The sequence below is a fragment of the Haemaphysalis longicornis genome, unplaced genomic scaffold, assembly GCF_048455015.1.
Source record: "Haemaphysalis longicornis isolate Haplotype H1 unplaced genomic scaffold, Haemaphysalis longicornis Haplotype H1 scaffold_1, whole genome shotgun sequence".
Classification (NCBI taxonomy): Eukaryota; Metazoa; Arthropoda; class Arachnida; order Ixodida; family Ixodidae; genus Haemaphysalis; species Haemaphysalis longicornis.
This window is the reverse complement of record NW_027526203.1, coordinates 47,851,025-47,864,969: the sequence shown is the minus strand read 5'-3', so window position 1 is coordinate 47,864,969 and position 13,945 is coordinate 47,851,025. Positions and strand designations below refer to the sequence as shown.

The 13,945-nt window shown below is 50.4% G+C and overlaps 1 protein-coding gene across 1 annotated transcript in view; it reads left to right on the top strand.

The window, feature by feature from the left end:
• LOC144163893 (uncharacterized) overlaps positions 1–13,945 on the top strand; it is a 49,366-nt gene that overhangs the window by 20,106 nt on the left and 15,315 nt on the right. The window lies entirely within an intron of this gene.

The following is a 13,945-nucleotide window of genomic DNA, read 5'->3' as shown; positions in this document are numbered from 1 at the left end:
AGAAGCAAAAGGAATTAAAGTTGTACCTGCTCTGGGTGCCAAGATATCTGAGGATGAAATGCTAGCTTTGCATTGCAAGAAAAGTGCCGTTTCACCATCGAATTCTGCGCTTACTGAGCTGTAGAGTGCACTTTAAAATGCTATTATAATATAATAACAACAAAATATGGTGCCTTTTGATGAGGAAATTTACAGACTGATAGAAAAATGGCCATGGAGGCCAAAAATGACATTTTTGAGAAAACGCTTTTTTTGACCGTTTTTCGGCCCCAAAGACCCAACTGCCCCCTTAAGGCAGTACAGGGGGTGCTTATACCGTTTTGATTGGTGGGGCCCAGCGTTTCCTGACCCTGCGCGAAGGGGTTCGAGAGACCTCCCACGTCGCCTCCCACGGCTGCCTGTGGTCAAGCTCCAAGCGTTTATTCCCACGTCCAAGGCATCCAGAGGCTCCGGGGACGCTTGTACCCTTTAAAGATTGTGTTCAGGCATGTGCGGCAGTTGATGAGGGAAGTAGCGGAAGCGTTCGAGATAACCCAGAGAGGGGATGATTGTGTTACCCCCGTATTCACAAACCTAACTTAAGTAGAACTTTTCCCTTCGGACACTTTTCGGCTCCTCAACGCGTTTTAAGAACCAAACTTATGCGCAAAGGGCGCCTTTTCGCGAACTTATCGGGCAGAAAGTAAGTGCTACTTAAGTTAGCTCCCGACCTAACTTAAGTGAGCCTTTTCCCGACCAACATTGCAGGCTACTACGATAGCTTGGCTGGGGCGTTCGATTTCATGCGCCGTACGCGAGAAATTGATAAAGCTGTAAACAATAACGCGCTTTCCGCGAGCAACAACGATCCGCGCACACGCCTGCCGCCCTGACGCGGCCGTGCGCACACCGCGCACCTCACAGCGGCCCACTGGCCTGGCCGGCACGCGATGCGGCCAGCGCCGGCAGCAGGGCGCTGCCTCCGCTCGTAGAACGGCGCCGGCAGGTACAGCTACAGTTTGCTGCCGCTTGCCCGAATGGAACTAATCGCGCAAACCAAGTTACGCATGCGAGAAAGGGGATGATGCTGTGGTGAAAATTCACGCAATATATAATCATGCGCGGTAGTAGCGCAAGCCGCGATCAGTATTCTGCCGCGATGCTACGCCTCACGTTCCCTGCGGGTACCGGCTGCAGACGGAGCAGGCTGATCCGAGCGCTTCGAAGCTGGCGCCACGGAAGCGTTCTCCGCTATTGGCGCACATGTCAAGTCCCGCCCACACGCCGTGTACGGATTGGCGCATCGCGCGCTAGCCTCGTTCGCAGGAGCCTAGCGTGCCTCGAAAAGGGTGCCTTTGATAAGTGCGCCTTAAGGAAGGTTTGTGAACCGCAAAGCGGGCTTTTCTCATTCTTGTCCTTTTCCGACACTTACGAAAGGCTCCCTTATGGCATAAGTTAAGTATGCTTTCTGAATACGGGGGTTAGTCAGGCATCTGTTGCTTTGCACGAGAAAGAGATTGCGTACCTTGGTTGTCATTGAGTTTTACACCCTGTGGAAGTTGATGATGTAGGTGTTTGGTTTTGTTTTTGTGGGTTTTTATTGTTGTTTGTGGTTTTTGGGTTGTCCCCATCTGATTATTGGTGGCACATGCGTGGCCTTACGACTAGGAGAGTATATGTTCTCTTGTCTTTTCTGATTAAACTTTAGTTGTGAGTAAGCGCTCGTCCTGTGTTCCCTTTCTTCATCTCGAGTTTTTTGCAGTGTTGCGCTTTCCTATGGTTTCATAATGCAATTTCACCAACTAGTCCAACTCGCCATTCCGCTGCGCACAAGCTTGGTGCTCCCACACAATCGGCTCCATTGCAGTTACACTCGTTACGAATCTCGAGAGGAAAGCCTGCATGTTGGAATGGGTGGGCCCAAACCAGAGTCCAGCCAATACAGGATGCTTGAATCTGGCAGCAGGTGGCAGTTTATTTAAAGGGAACTGAAGTGGCCACACAAACGTCTTGGATGACTTGAATACCAGACTTCTGTCTGTGTTTCTGGTCAACGTCAAATCATCCCGTGTTAGTCCTCCCGTCTACTGCAGGTAACTGAAGGACGCCCCATTGGTAATGTCAGCGATTTCATCATCGCACCTCTCATTCCATGCCATCAGACCATCTGCGACGACCCCCATTGTGCCTTCAATAAGTGTAGGTAGCTGTTTCCTGGACCCGTTTGCCCGAACGCGATAAGTGGAAAAAAGTGCTCAACTACGATTTAAGCACTGTCTAGGTAATAAGTTTGCCTGAAACCGAAACAAGCGCTCGGGTAAGGTAACGTTTTCCTCGGGTTTTCCGGCCACTGGCTGATTTTCTGTGGGCGATTTAATAATAGTGGCCTGTTATTCTTAAGCGGGAACTTTTATGTACAGGCAAACGGGCTCTGGTGTTAAGAGCGATGAAGAAGTGCGACTTTGCGGGCAGATCTGATGCTGGCACTTTAGTATCGCAGAATTCGCATACACAGTCACCATTCTGGTCTTCTTCCAACACAGATTCGTATTGTATCACCGGTACCAGTGCTGCACTAGGTCATCCTTCTGTGTCATCCCACCTAGGTCATCCCACAGCTTTCTAAGCATGCACTGGCTGTTCGGCAATGCTTCCATACCGGCAGTGTTATTAACCAGTTTGGCGAGGTCACCTTAGGCTGTTCAGGCTAGGTCGTGCGCCACACAGAATGACTTTGCCATGGCAGTTGCGCCATTTGAAGGTCCCGAGCTTGGGTATCTTTTCCGCCAGCAGTTCCGAAAAACACGAAACTATTTCGTCCTTGCTCATTTGAGGAGGCAAGTCAGCTGCACATTTCTTGCACGTGCTGGGCCCATTGGCCACATTTATACCATTGGCAAGAATGTTGCCACCCTGCACCAGGTCACCGAATTCATTGGAGGGAAGCTGTCGTCCACGGCAGGGAACTTCTCCACCGACCCATCTGAATCACCACTACAAGAAGTGGGGACCCCGTCATTGGGCAAGTTTTGAGGCGCCGATTGTAGCCGCTGCCTCTTCAGCCTGTTCGTAGTATGTAGACTTGGGCACATGGAAGTCTTCACTCGTGTGGAAGTACTCAAGCTTACGTGCCTTTCTTTTTTTCAGCAGTTGCTATCGCAACTGCACACAAGATGTCCATTTAGTCGGAGTCCTTCATCATTGATGGGCATTGTGGAACAGCGCAAAATGAAATGCCAATCACGTAATTAAGCATGGGCTTGCTTGGCTCATCACTCCATCCGTCACTCTCACTCGTGCCTCAGCTAAAGTGTAAAAGATATCACTCAGCCATCTCAACTGGCTCATGTGCGTCGTCCCCATCCGTGGTTTCTCCAGTTTCTCCTTCTATCGGTAGAGTTATGCTTCCATCCACTCATATCCGTGCATGGAGAAAAAAAAGCTTCAGCAATTTTTTGCCTTCACTCTTTGGATATGTGCAATCAGTGCTGACCTGTTGTCGTTGATGAGCAAATAAAGCTTCTTAATCAGCTTGAAGAGACTACCCCGCAGGGGGCACCTTGTGTATTCAAGGTGTTTTGGTGAGTAGCGCCACCACGGTCCCGAGCTCCGCAGGGGTGCCTACTGCCGTAGGCACTTGGTGTCTTGCAACACCACGGACCCGAGCACATGTGGGTTGGACCCACCCACGTCCCGGCTGTGCGTGGCTTTGTCGTGTCTGGGGAAAAGGGTAACCTGGTGAAGCCAAAGGGAAAGCCAAGGGGAAGCCAAAGTTGGGGTCGTTTTGGACCTTTATGGCCCCTCAGCAGCGGCAACACGCCACTTCGGCCCCCGCTTCTCACAGACGGTACCCCGGTCTGACCCGCCCGGGGGGAATCAGCCAGTGGCCTTTTCCTGTCCTCCTCTCAGCTCTTTCCCTTTCCTATTTCCTTTCCTAACACTGTCCTGGTCATTTCTTTCTTATTTCTAAGCTTTTCTAGGCGGCGGGGGTTAATCCTGTGCAGAGACGTCACTCTCGATCCCAAGCATAGGATTATAGTGGCAAGGTACGGCTAGCGTGTTAAAGGGACACTGAAGTGATTTGTAAACATTCCGAGATTACTAGCGCAAATTGTAGTTCGGAGTCCGTAGGCATTGTTTCCACCACTCTGGCCGCGTTTACGCGAATTTATTTAGTAGAAAAATCAATTCGAAAATGCTGTCCTCCTCTCTTTACGCTCGCCCATTTTCTGTGGCGTTTTCGTGTGACGTCAGCAGGAGATGAGCTGGAAAATGGCTGCGCTACTGCACGGTTCGCCGACCAGCCGACCTACCGATCGAGTCAGTCGGCCCAGCGTTTCGTCCGCCGGCCGCCGACGGGTCGTCGCTATTCGCTCGCTCAATTGAAACTAAGCCACAACACCTTTGTGAATGAAAGAATGTGCCTTTCCTTACTTTGTTAGTTTGTACACTGTGTCAAACTCAGAGTCCTGGTCGCTCCACACAAGCGCTGCACAAGTGCACATGCGACGCTTCGCTGACTTTACGCTAGTAGGAAAATCTAAGGCCAATTGAAGGCGGGAGAAGAGTCAGCGAAGTCAATATAGGTACTAAGAAAATAAAATCACCTGAAACTTTTACCGTACAGCGCAAAACTAGGGAGCAGGAAGCACTTTTTGCGCTGCGTAAACAAGCACAGCGGTCAGCAGCACGACCGCACATCTGCGAACGCTTTTCCGTCAAAGAAATGCAATTGCTAGACGTGAGATATTGTGGAAGTTTGGGGGACACTTACTGCAGGAGTGATATAGAACAAATAGTCACATAAAGTACTTAAAATGCTTAAAATAAATAAAAGTGTAAACTGGTCATACATTATAAACCTTATATATCCAAACCGGCCAGTGCCGGCTCATGGCCTAGCGGTCTGAGGCGCTGGAATTTGTTTTGAAAGTCGCAAGTTCGAATCCCCGAGGGTACATGTATTTTTTTTTGTAAGTTGATTTTTTCGTATGCGGCCGATGTTTTCTGAACTGAGTTCACCATTTTTGGGCCGTAACGTTCACTGCTCCACGTTTGAGATTGCAGAACGCGCGCATACTGACAATGACGCGCTAGCGAGTTCTCGTTGGCGTGCTGTTGCCACAAGCACCGACTGCTTGTGGGCAGTGGGCCCAGGCCTGAATCAGCACACCCTTGGCCTGGTGTGAACTAGCTTTTTACGAACAGACATGAGTGAGGCAAGCTTCGAATATGCGGGAAAAGCGCATGGCATTTGAGAGTCTGCGGTGACGCGGAGGGCGTTCATCCACTGCGTAGGCCTCGTCTAGTGATTTCTACGATTCCAAGCCGCCCTGGGAGGTTTATCTTAGACATTTGACAGCCGACAACATGGCAGAAGCGTGGTACGGTGATAATTGAGAAATCGAGAATGCCCATCCAACAACGCCATCAGATGTCAAGCATGTTGCTTTGCAGAACCGAAACCGAAACCGAAACTTTTGATTGCTAACCTTGGGCATCGTCCAATCACGGTGCCCCCCCCCTCCTGACGTCACAGCCTTTAGTTGGTGCGGCCGCCGCAAACCGCGCATGGTAGTTTTTCTTCTTTCGCACTTTGTAAAATAATTACCGATTTGTCAACCGGATAAACGATGAATAGTGTGTTAATTTGAGCCAGTCTACACAGTGCAAGCAAAAACGGGAGCTGACAAATTCACTTCAGTGTCCCTTTAAGTCACGTTCCCTTGTTGGGCTCGGTGGTGGGCGACCGGCGCTGCCGCCGAATTGATTCCATGTTCATATGGATTTTTCTATCTCCCCCCAAAAATTGATCGGCCTTCTAAAAGGGGCCACACCGAGGCAACTCAACTGACACCGGTCTCCCAAGCAGAACCTTTCGCAAAATACCTTGTAATCCACTCCGACCACTTGCTAAAAAATCTGTCTTCCTCATAGCAAAGTGCCTTGAAAGCGTTGTCGGCCGGGATTACCAAGCAAAGAAACTAGCCTCTGGTGATCTGCTGGTAGAAGTGCAACGAAAGAACCAAAGTCAGGATCTACTAAAGCAGGACACCCTGGCTGAACTCAAAGTAACGGTCACACCGCATCGTAGCCTGAATACAACGGAAGGCATGATCTCTGAGAGGGAACTGCTTTACGAGACAGATGAGGATTTGCTTGAAGGACTGAGGGACCAGGGTGTCACGGCTGTGCGGCGGATCATTATGCGTCGCGCAGGTGAGGAAATTCGAACTGAGCATATTGTTCTTACCTTCAACTGTCCAACGCTTCCTGAATCCGTCCATGCTGCCTTCATATCCTGCCCAGTATGCCCTTACATACCTAGTCCTCGAAGGTGTTTCAAGTGCCAGAAGTATGGCCACGGAACTCAGTCTTGTCATGGCCGACCCACCTGTGCACACTGCGCACGCGCTGACCACACCAGTGATGACTGCAAAAAAGAACAAGTGAAATGTCCAAACTGTGGTGAACCACACTCTGCGTACTCACGTGCATGTCTCGCATTCAAAAAGGAAAAAGAAATAATTCAACTCAAAGTCACTGAAAACCTAACTTTTGCGCAAGCACACCTGAAGCATGCCCTGCTTCAGGCAGAAGTTACGCAGACACTGCTCGCCGGGGGGTGGAGCGTCGTCTCGTGGATGCGGGCACCCAGTGCAACCTGGTCCCGCCACAGCCCCCCGCCCAGCAGCAGAAGGTTGCTCCCGTGGCTTCTGCTGCTACACTCTCCTCCAGTGCTGTGCCTAAGGCTTCCAGCGCGACCACCTGTGCTGCGCCTAAGGCCTCCAGCACGAGCTAAGTCCAGACGAGTGATGATCTGGCTCCATCCCAGGCATCTGCAAAACAGCAGAAGGCTGCTCCTGCGGTCACTGCTGTTACAGCAATGTCTAGTGCTGTGGCTGAGGCCTCTAGCACAAACAGTGTCTCCAGTGACACTTCTCCTTCAGAAACCTTGGATGAGTCCATAGATGTCTCTCCAAGCACACCTGCTCCTGAAACACAACCGGAGCGCCGCAGCTCCGCTGGTCGGGGTAAATCAAACAAACTGAAGTCGTCCAAGATCACTACTCCGGGAACTAACTCGGCGACCTAGGTAAACTACTCAAAGGGCCCCAAAAACAAAACTCCTTTACTATACTCGGGGACAACTGTCTGTGGCAATGGAGACAAAGCTACGCGGGGGGGGGGGGGCTGGACTGCTTTGTGTTACTGCGCCAAAGTAGTTCCCAGTAAACTAGTTATCGGTTTCGGCGTGACGTGACGCATACGCGTTTGCTACAGTTCATTTCTTCGCATGAGCTCTTTGGTTGAGTGCGCTCAACCGCAATCACCAATCATGCAGGCATATTGACGTCTCCTTCTCTACGTTTCTTTTGATTCTAAGCAAAAGCCAACGCTTTCACTGGAGAACTCAGACCGACTTAATATATTATAGCGTGGACGGTGCCGTCGAACTCTGAACCACCCAGAAACGCCGTCAATTTTGTCAGCACTGCAGTTTTGAGGGCAGGCACTGATATTTCAACTCTTCTTTAGTAGAAAACTGGGCAGCACAACAAGCACGTGTAGCGTGCTTAGATAGCACAGGCTCGCTATACCGTTAGGGCAGCACGCGCACACTACGGCGCGAAGTGAAATCCTATTTGGATCGCGCTGAGTTAGGCAGGCCCCAAGAAGTTTCGGTGACCCGCAACTCGGAAAGCGTATAGGGGCAGCTCGCGCTGCATAACCCATGAATCTTGCGCTCAATCCCCACGCCTTCCTATTCCAATATCTTTGATGAACATCATGCAGGCTTTCGGGCGTGTCTCGCTATACTACGTGGCGCAGGTTTCATACCTTAGGATAGCAGTCGTACTGCACTGGCTAAGTTGCCTATTTACAGCATAAAGGCGTGTCAGCACTTGCACGGATGAAAAACGTAATGCTGTCTAAACACCTGCACAGTTAGCGCTGGTCGTAAACTTTAAAAACAATTGGTCACTGACCTATTTTGCCAGTAATGTGGTCACTGACATCGTAAAGTACATTGCATTAGCTGACTTTGCCAAACGCCAATATATCGAGCCGTTCTCAGATTGGTAGTTAAGCCACCCCTTTCCATTTTTTAATGTGTGATCACTCGCACACTTTTTGGCCCACTTGTCGAAAAAGGCACCGTATCCAGAACACCGCAACTGGGCCTGTCAGCAAAATTTCAATTGGCTTCCAAACCAGGCAACAGAATTCGCATTGGCTGCGTGTAGCCGCTAATTCTTCATCAACATTCCAATTGGCTGCAATAGCCTCCTTTCTTTGTCACTTACATCAATGTTGTGGGAGCATGGCTGGCTCTACATTAAAAAATAGCTGACTGGTATTCATGGCTGTAAATTTGATGTTGGCCTCACCTTGCTCTTATTTGTTCCCAAGCCCAACACGTGGGTTCACCAGTGATGGTCCTGCCCGTCCAATTCACCAATTTTCATTTGGCGGTGACGGGACACCCCACCATCGCTAAAGTGCTCCAAAATTTCGCAAAAATGTACGATTTTGTGGCTATGGCCAGGATTTGCACACACAATTCCAGAACCAGCTGAAAAACTCCGACGCTCAGGGCTGCCACCGCCAATTGCAAACCGTTTGACATCGGTACACCGTGAGCATTAGTCAGCAATGTGTGCTATGTGAAAAATTGAAGCAGAAGAAAGAATGTGTTTTGTTTTATTTATTTATTTCCTGCATAATCAGCTGGACAAAATCTGGAGGCCACTCCAAGTAGTCACACAACCACAAGCATGCACACGAACGCCAGCCACAGGAGCAAACCTTTAAAACCGTGGCCCCATCTTTCAAGCCCACTTGGGAACTCAAAGTCACACAGCCACGTATTTCCAAACAAACATTTCTGGCTCTGTTAGCAGTTATTCGCAGTCACTGAGTACGGTGTACAGTAATTTCTTCATGGTAAATGTGAAAACAACATATGTAGATGTACTGAATTAATGTGTCGATGCGAGCTAGTTGGTACTTCATCATGGGAACAGATTAAGCGCCAGGCACAACTGGGGGAAGTAAAACAGACAGGAAAGGGGCGCACTAACAACTGAGCTTTATTCGTTCCGAAAGCGATTATAAAGGCACGAAAACCACCATGTGACACTAGTTGCACCACGTGTGGAAACGATTACAGCTGCTGCACTCGTCTAACTAATCATCCAGATAATCCACCTCACTCGAACGAAGGTCAACTGAAGGTTTGCTGACACATCGGTCCCCCATCTTTTTTATGACGTAGGCCTCGAACACTTCCCGTTCTTCTTTTTTGCGATATGAATGCAGCACGCGGGTCCTCTCAAACGCTGGTTCGCAGCCCTTTGGCTTGCAGTCAGTCTTACAGTGAAGAGCCAGATTGCTTCCTGTTCCCGTCTTCAGCGTCGCCGCATGTTCACGCAACCGGTCGTTGAGGCAGCGCTCCGTCTGTCCTACGTATACACGGCCACACTTCAAGGGGATACACTACGTTTTTGCACCAGTCAGCTAGCGGCAGCCATGTGCAGGGCACGCTTCCTAGCGTTCTCCATCAAGCAAGCACAAGTTCCACCGGACGTAGCACTCTCCGTCGGACCGTTCCCTCTTTCACTGGCACACGGTATGCGGTTAACCCGTATCCTTCGCGACGAAGCTTGGAGGCAGGTGAGGTTGCTCAAGGATGCCCTGTTTGTGGCCTGTGCTCGGGCTACACCACCTACACAACACCATCGCTATTTTCGCGAAGGGCTGCGGCAGGCGTCGCTACCAGCTGATTTTACCTGGAATAGCCTGATGGTGAGGCTCCCAAGAAAGAAGTGCTCAGAACCGCCGAATCAGGGTGTGACATTGCTTGGTGTGCCCCCGCCCAGCCTTCCTCAGGGTGTAACGGACGTCCTGCAGCTGGGGCCGAAGTTCTGCGCGGCACCAACCGCCGACAAGGCTCAAGTGCTGGCCATGGTTAGGACCGCAGCTTCCAGGGCAAGTCGTGAAGACGCGGACAGGTGTGTACGCGAGACTGTCGAGGGACTACCCAAGACTCCTGTGGCGAAGCCTGAAGTAAGAACTCGGAAGATTGTGGCAGCACTTCGTAAGGATGATCTCCGGTTACTTCTTTCTGACAAGTAGAGAGGCTTTGTAGTCGCGACAGCAGACGCCTACAATGAACGATCCAGGTTGGCAATGCAGCAGCACTTTCGCCGGAGTAACCGCGCCCCTACCCGGGTCAGGAAGCAAGCTGCAGACCTCTGCGGAGAGCTGGGTGTGACCAAACTTGCGAATTCAATCGTGAAAGTGGAGGGCCTGAGCCTCCAGCCTTTTTTCTCGGCAAAGACTCACAAGGATGAGACGCCTTTTAGAGTGATAATTTCCGAGCGTGGCACCTGGCAGCGTCATTTGGGGCAGTACCTACAGCGATACCTCAACAAGCTCAGAGTTGATGACCCTTACTTGGTGCGGAGCCCGGCTGAAGTGTCAGAATTCCTTGGTGGCATGATTTCCACAAATGTGAGTGGCGTTTCCCTCGACCTCAAGAGGATCTGTACTACTCCCTGCCCCAGGAATTACTTTTGGAAGTGGTTAGCGAGGGGATCGACAAGTACAGGTCTGTCCGCTTTCAGAACGATTGCGGTGTGGGCGTCGACGGCTTCCTTGAACTCCTGGGGTCTTATCTCCAGTCTTCAATTGTGGAGTTCGAAGGAGCCTACTACCAGCAGAAGCAAGGAGTCTGCATTGGCTCTTGCCTAGCCCCCGCACTCAGTGACATGTTGATGGCTCGTTTTGACCGGCGGTTGGAACACGAACTTGGCGACCTAGATGTTGTCCGCGTTTTCCGGTTCCTGGACGACTACCTTGTACTTTTCAAGTCGTCAGCCGGCACATCGGACGAAGACTTTGCTAGACGGTTTCTGGCAGTTTTTGAAGGGGCGCTTGACTGCCTCACACTGACCATGGAGCTGCCACTTGAGCGTCGCCTGAGGTTCCTCGACCTGGAGCTGACGTTCTTGAAGGACCGCGTTTGCTGGGTGTACTCCCCCCGCTCCAAAAAAGCCTTGCTTCCGTTTACCTCTGGACACTCCAAGTTGGTCAAGCGGCGCATAGCGGTCGCTGCCTTGAGGAACGCCATTGTAAGGTCCTGCCAGCACCAGATACAGGAGAGTTTTGTTTCGCAGGTCGAGAGACTATTCCAGGCGGGCTTCCCTGCATCGATGCTTTGCGGCTCGGCGGGAAAGAGTTTAAATAAGCAGCACGAAGGCGCCAGCCAGTCAAACATCGGACAGAAGGAAAGGCAGAAGATTGCCGTTATCCCATACATACATGGGATATCGCATCGCGTAAAGAAAAATGCGGAGCATGCCGGTGTGCCCGTGGTCTTCAGCACTCCCAACAAACTCGGAACTATGTGCCGCATCGTTAACCGATGCGGACCCAGGCCTCCTGTCTGCAGCAAGAAGCATGCCACTGCGTTTGTGGAGTGTTCAAAAAACGTAGTGTATCAGATCCCCTTGAAGTGTGGCCGTGTATACGTAGGACAGACGGGGCGCTGCCTCAACGACCGGTCGCGTGAACATGCGGCGACACTGAAGACGGGAACAGGAAGCAATCTGGCTCTTCACTGTAAGACTGACTGCAAGCCAAAGGGCTGCGAACCAGCGTTTGAGAGGACCCGCGTGCTGCATTCATATCGCAAAAAAGAAGAACGGGAAGTGTTCGAGGCCTACGTCATAAAAAAGATGGGGGACCGATGTGTCAGCAAACCTTCAGTTGACCTTCGTTCGAGTGAGGTGGATTATCTGGATGATTAGTTAGACGAGTGCAGCAGCTGTAATCGTTTCCACACGTGGTGCAACTAGTGTCACATGGTGGTTTTCGTGCCTTTATAATCGCTTTCGGAACGAATAAAGCTCAGTTGTTAGTGCGCCCCTTTCCTGTCTGTTTTACTTCCCCCAGTTGTGCCTGGCGCTTAATCTGTTCCCATGAACATAGATGTACCAGACATTGCACCACAAGCATGATAAAGTGACACTGCCCATCCCCATGGCAGGGAACATTTCTGTAACTTCTGTTTCATGAGAGTGTGCCGTTACCTTTCGGGTGTGTGACCTCATATCCCAGGGCCTCGGGAAGCTAGTATTTTTACAAAAGCTAAGGCTGGTAGCAGGGAAACCTACAGCGTTTCAACTGAGGCATTGACGATTCGTATTACTCCTCACCATTTAACCCTGTAAATACGCATTTAAAAGAAATTATTTGAGCCGGAAATGGTCTTTTACTTCAGCAATCTACCCTCTGTAGTGGAAAAGACCAACAAAACATGAGCAAGTGAGTACAAATGATTACCTCACTTACAATGTGATGGTAGTATATATTTTTTTTCAGATAACTGAAACAATTACAAATGATAGACAACTCAGCAATGCATTTCTGGACATCACTACCATCTCGCAGTTCTTGTAAAATAATTCTTGCAGTCTTGTCATTTCATGCACAGGTAACTGCTATTTGCAGAGGCTTGTTTACAACCTCTTGGGTTGTAATCAAATTTTCCCATTGCATTTCTTCTGGGTGAAACAGCATACATGAAATGCCACTCCTCACTGCTTGCTACCAGTGTTCGTCGTCGGGTTTCATTTTATGCATGACAAAGGTACAGCAAGTGCATCTTAGCTGCCACCCACAACCGACAACCTGAAGACTAATTCGCATACTGACAACAAGCACTCCTAATGATTGCCTTGTGCTGCACAAATCCAGCACTGTATGAGCAGCTACCTCCTAAGTTGCGGGGCATCAGAAAGGTAAACAAGGTGCCTTGTAAGCACCACATAACCAACAAAGCGTACTTCCAAGCTGCTGGGCATCGGAAAGTTAAACAGGGGGCTCTGTAAGTTGCCACACAAAAGCAGCACCAACCGAGTGTACTTCCAAGCTTCCAGTCACCAGAACCGTAAACAAAGCACCTTGTCACTCGCCACACACGACCAGCACCACATAAGTCAGCGCACTTCGGTTTCATCACAGTTCCTCTATGCCGCTCATTTCGCTGTCACTGCAGTCACTAGAGCTGCTGGAGTCGGAACCTAGCGGAATCACGACGTTGTCGATTCTGGTGTCGATTGCACCATCCCGCTCCCAGGCCTCTTTCTCAAGACGCTCCACATGAGCGCAGTCCCGGACCCAGTTTTCGCGAGTCACGAGGGTGATGGCTTCGTTGAGTAGTCGTTCAACTTCAGCGAGAGTGAATGAAGTGTTGTTGGCAGCAATATACCCCTTAACCTGGCTCCACACCATTTCAATAGGGTTGAATTCACAGTGGTAAGGAGGAAGCCGAACAATGTCATGACCAGCAACTCTGGCCAGGGCTTCAATCCGGTATCCAAAAAACTTGTGTTTGTTCTCATTAACCAGCCGAAGGAGCTCGGGCTTCAACTGGTCATCACACCACGGGATGGTTTTTGCAGTCAACCAAGACTGAATGTCGGCCTTGCGCCACGACGTCGAGGGCAGCTTTTCGGTCCGAATACTGTGGTACGGAGCATTGTCCATGACAATAACACTGCGTGGCTCAATGTTGGGTAGAAGTTGTTCTGCGAACCACTTCTCAAAGCGTGGGCATCCATTTCACTGTGGTAGTCAGTGGAAGCACTCTTTGACGCACGGAAAATGAGACATGCCCCGTCCACAAAGCCCTTCTCACTTCTAGCATGAAGGACGATGAGCCGACCACCTTTGCCACTTGGTGCACGAAGCCCAGTAGTTGGACCCTTGCGAAAGGCGTCTTCACGGGATGATCCAGTGCTGTCCTCCCACACCATGCCCTTGGTGTGCCCAGCATTGACCCAAGTCTCGTTGAGGTAATATATAGTCCCGCGAAAATGGAAGGAATACGTGTCAGTTTTTCTTTGGGGAGAGGGGTTAGTTAAGACAGAGAAGGCATTTATTGCTTGCACCTAAC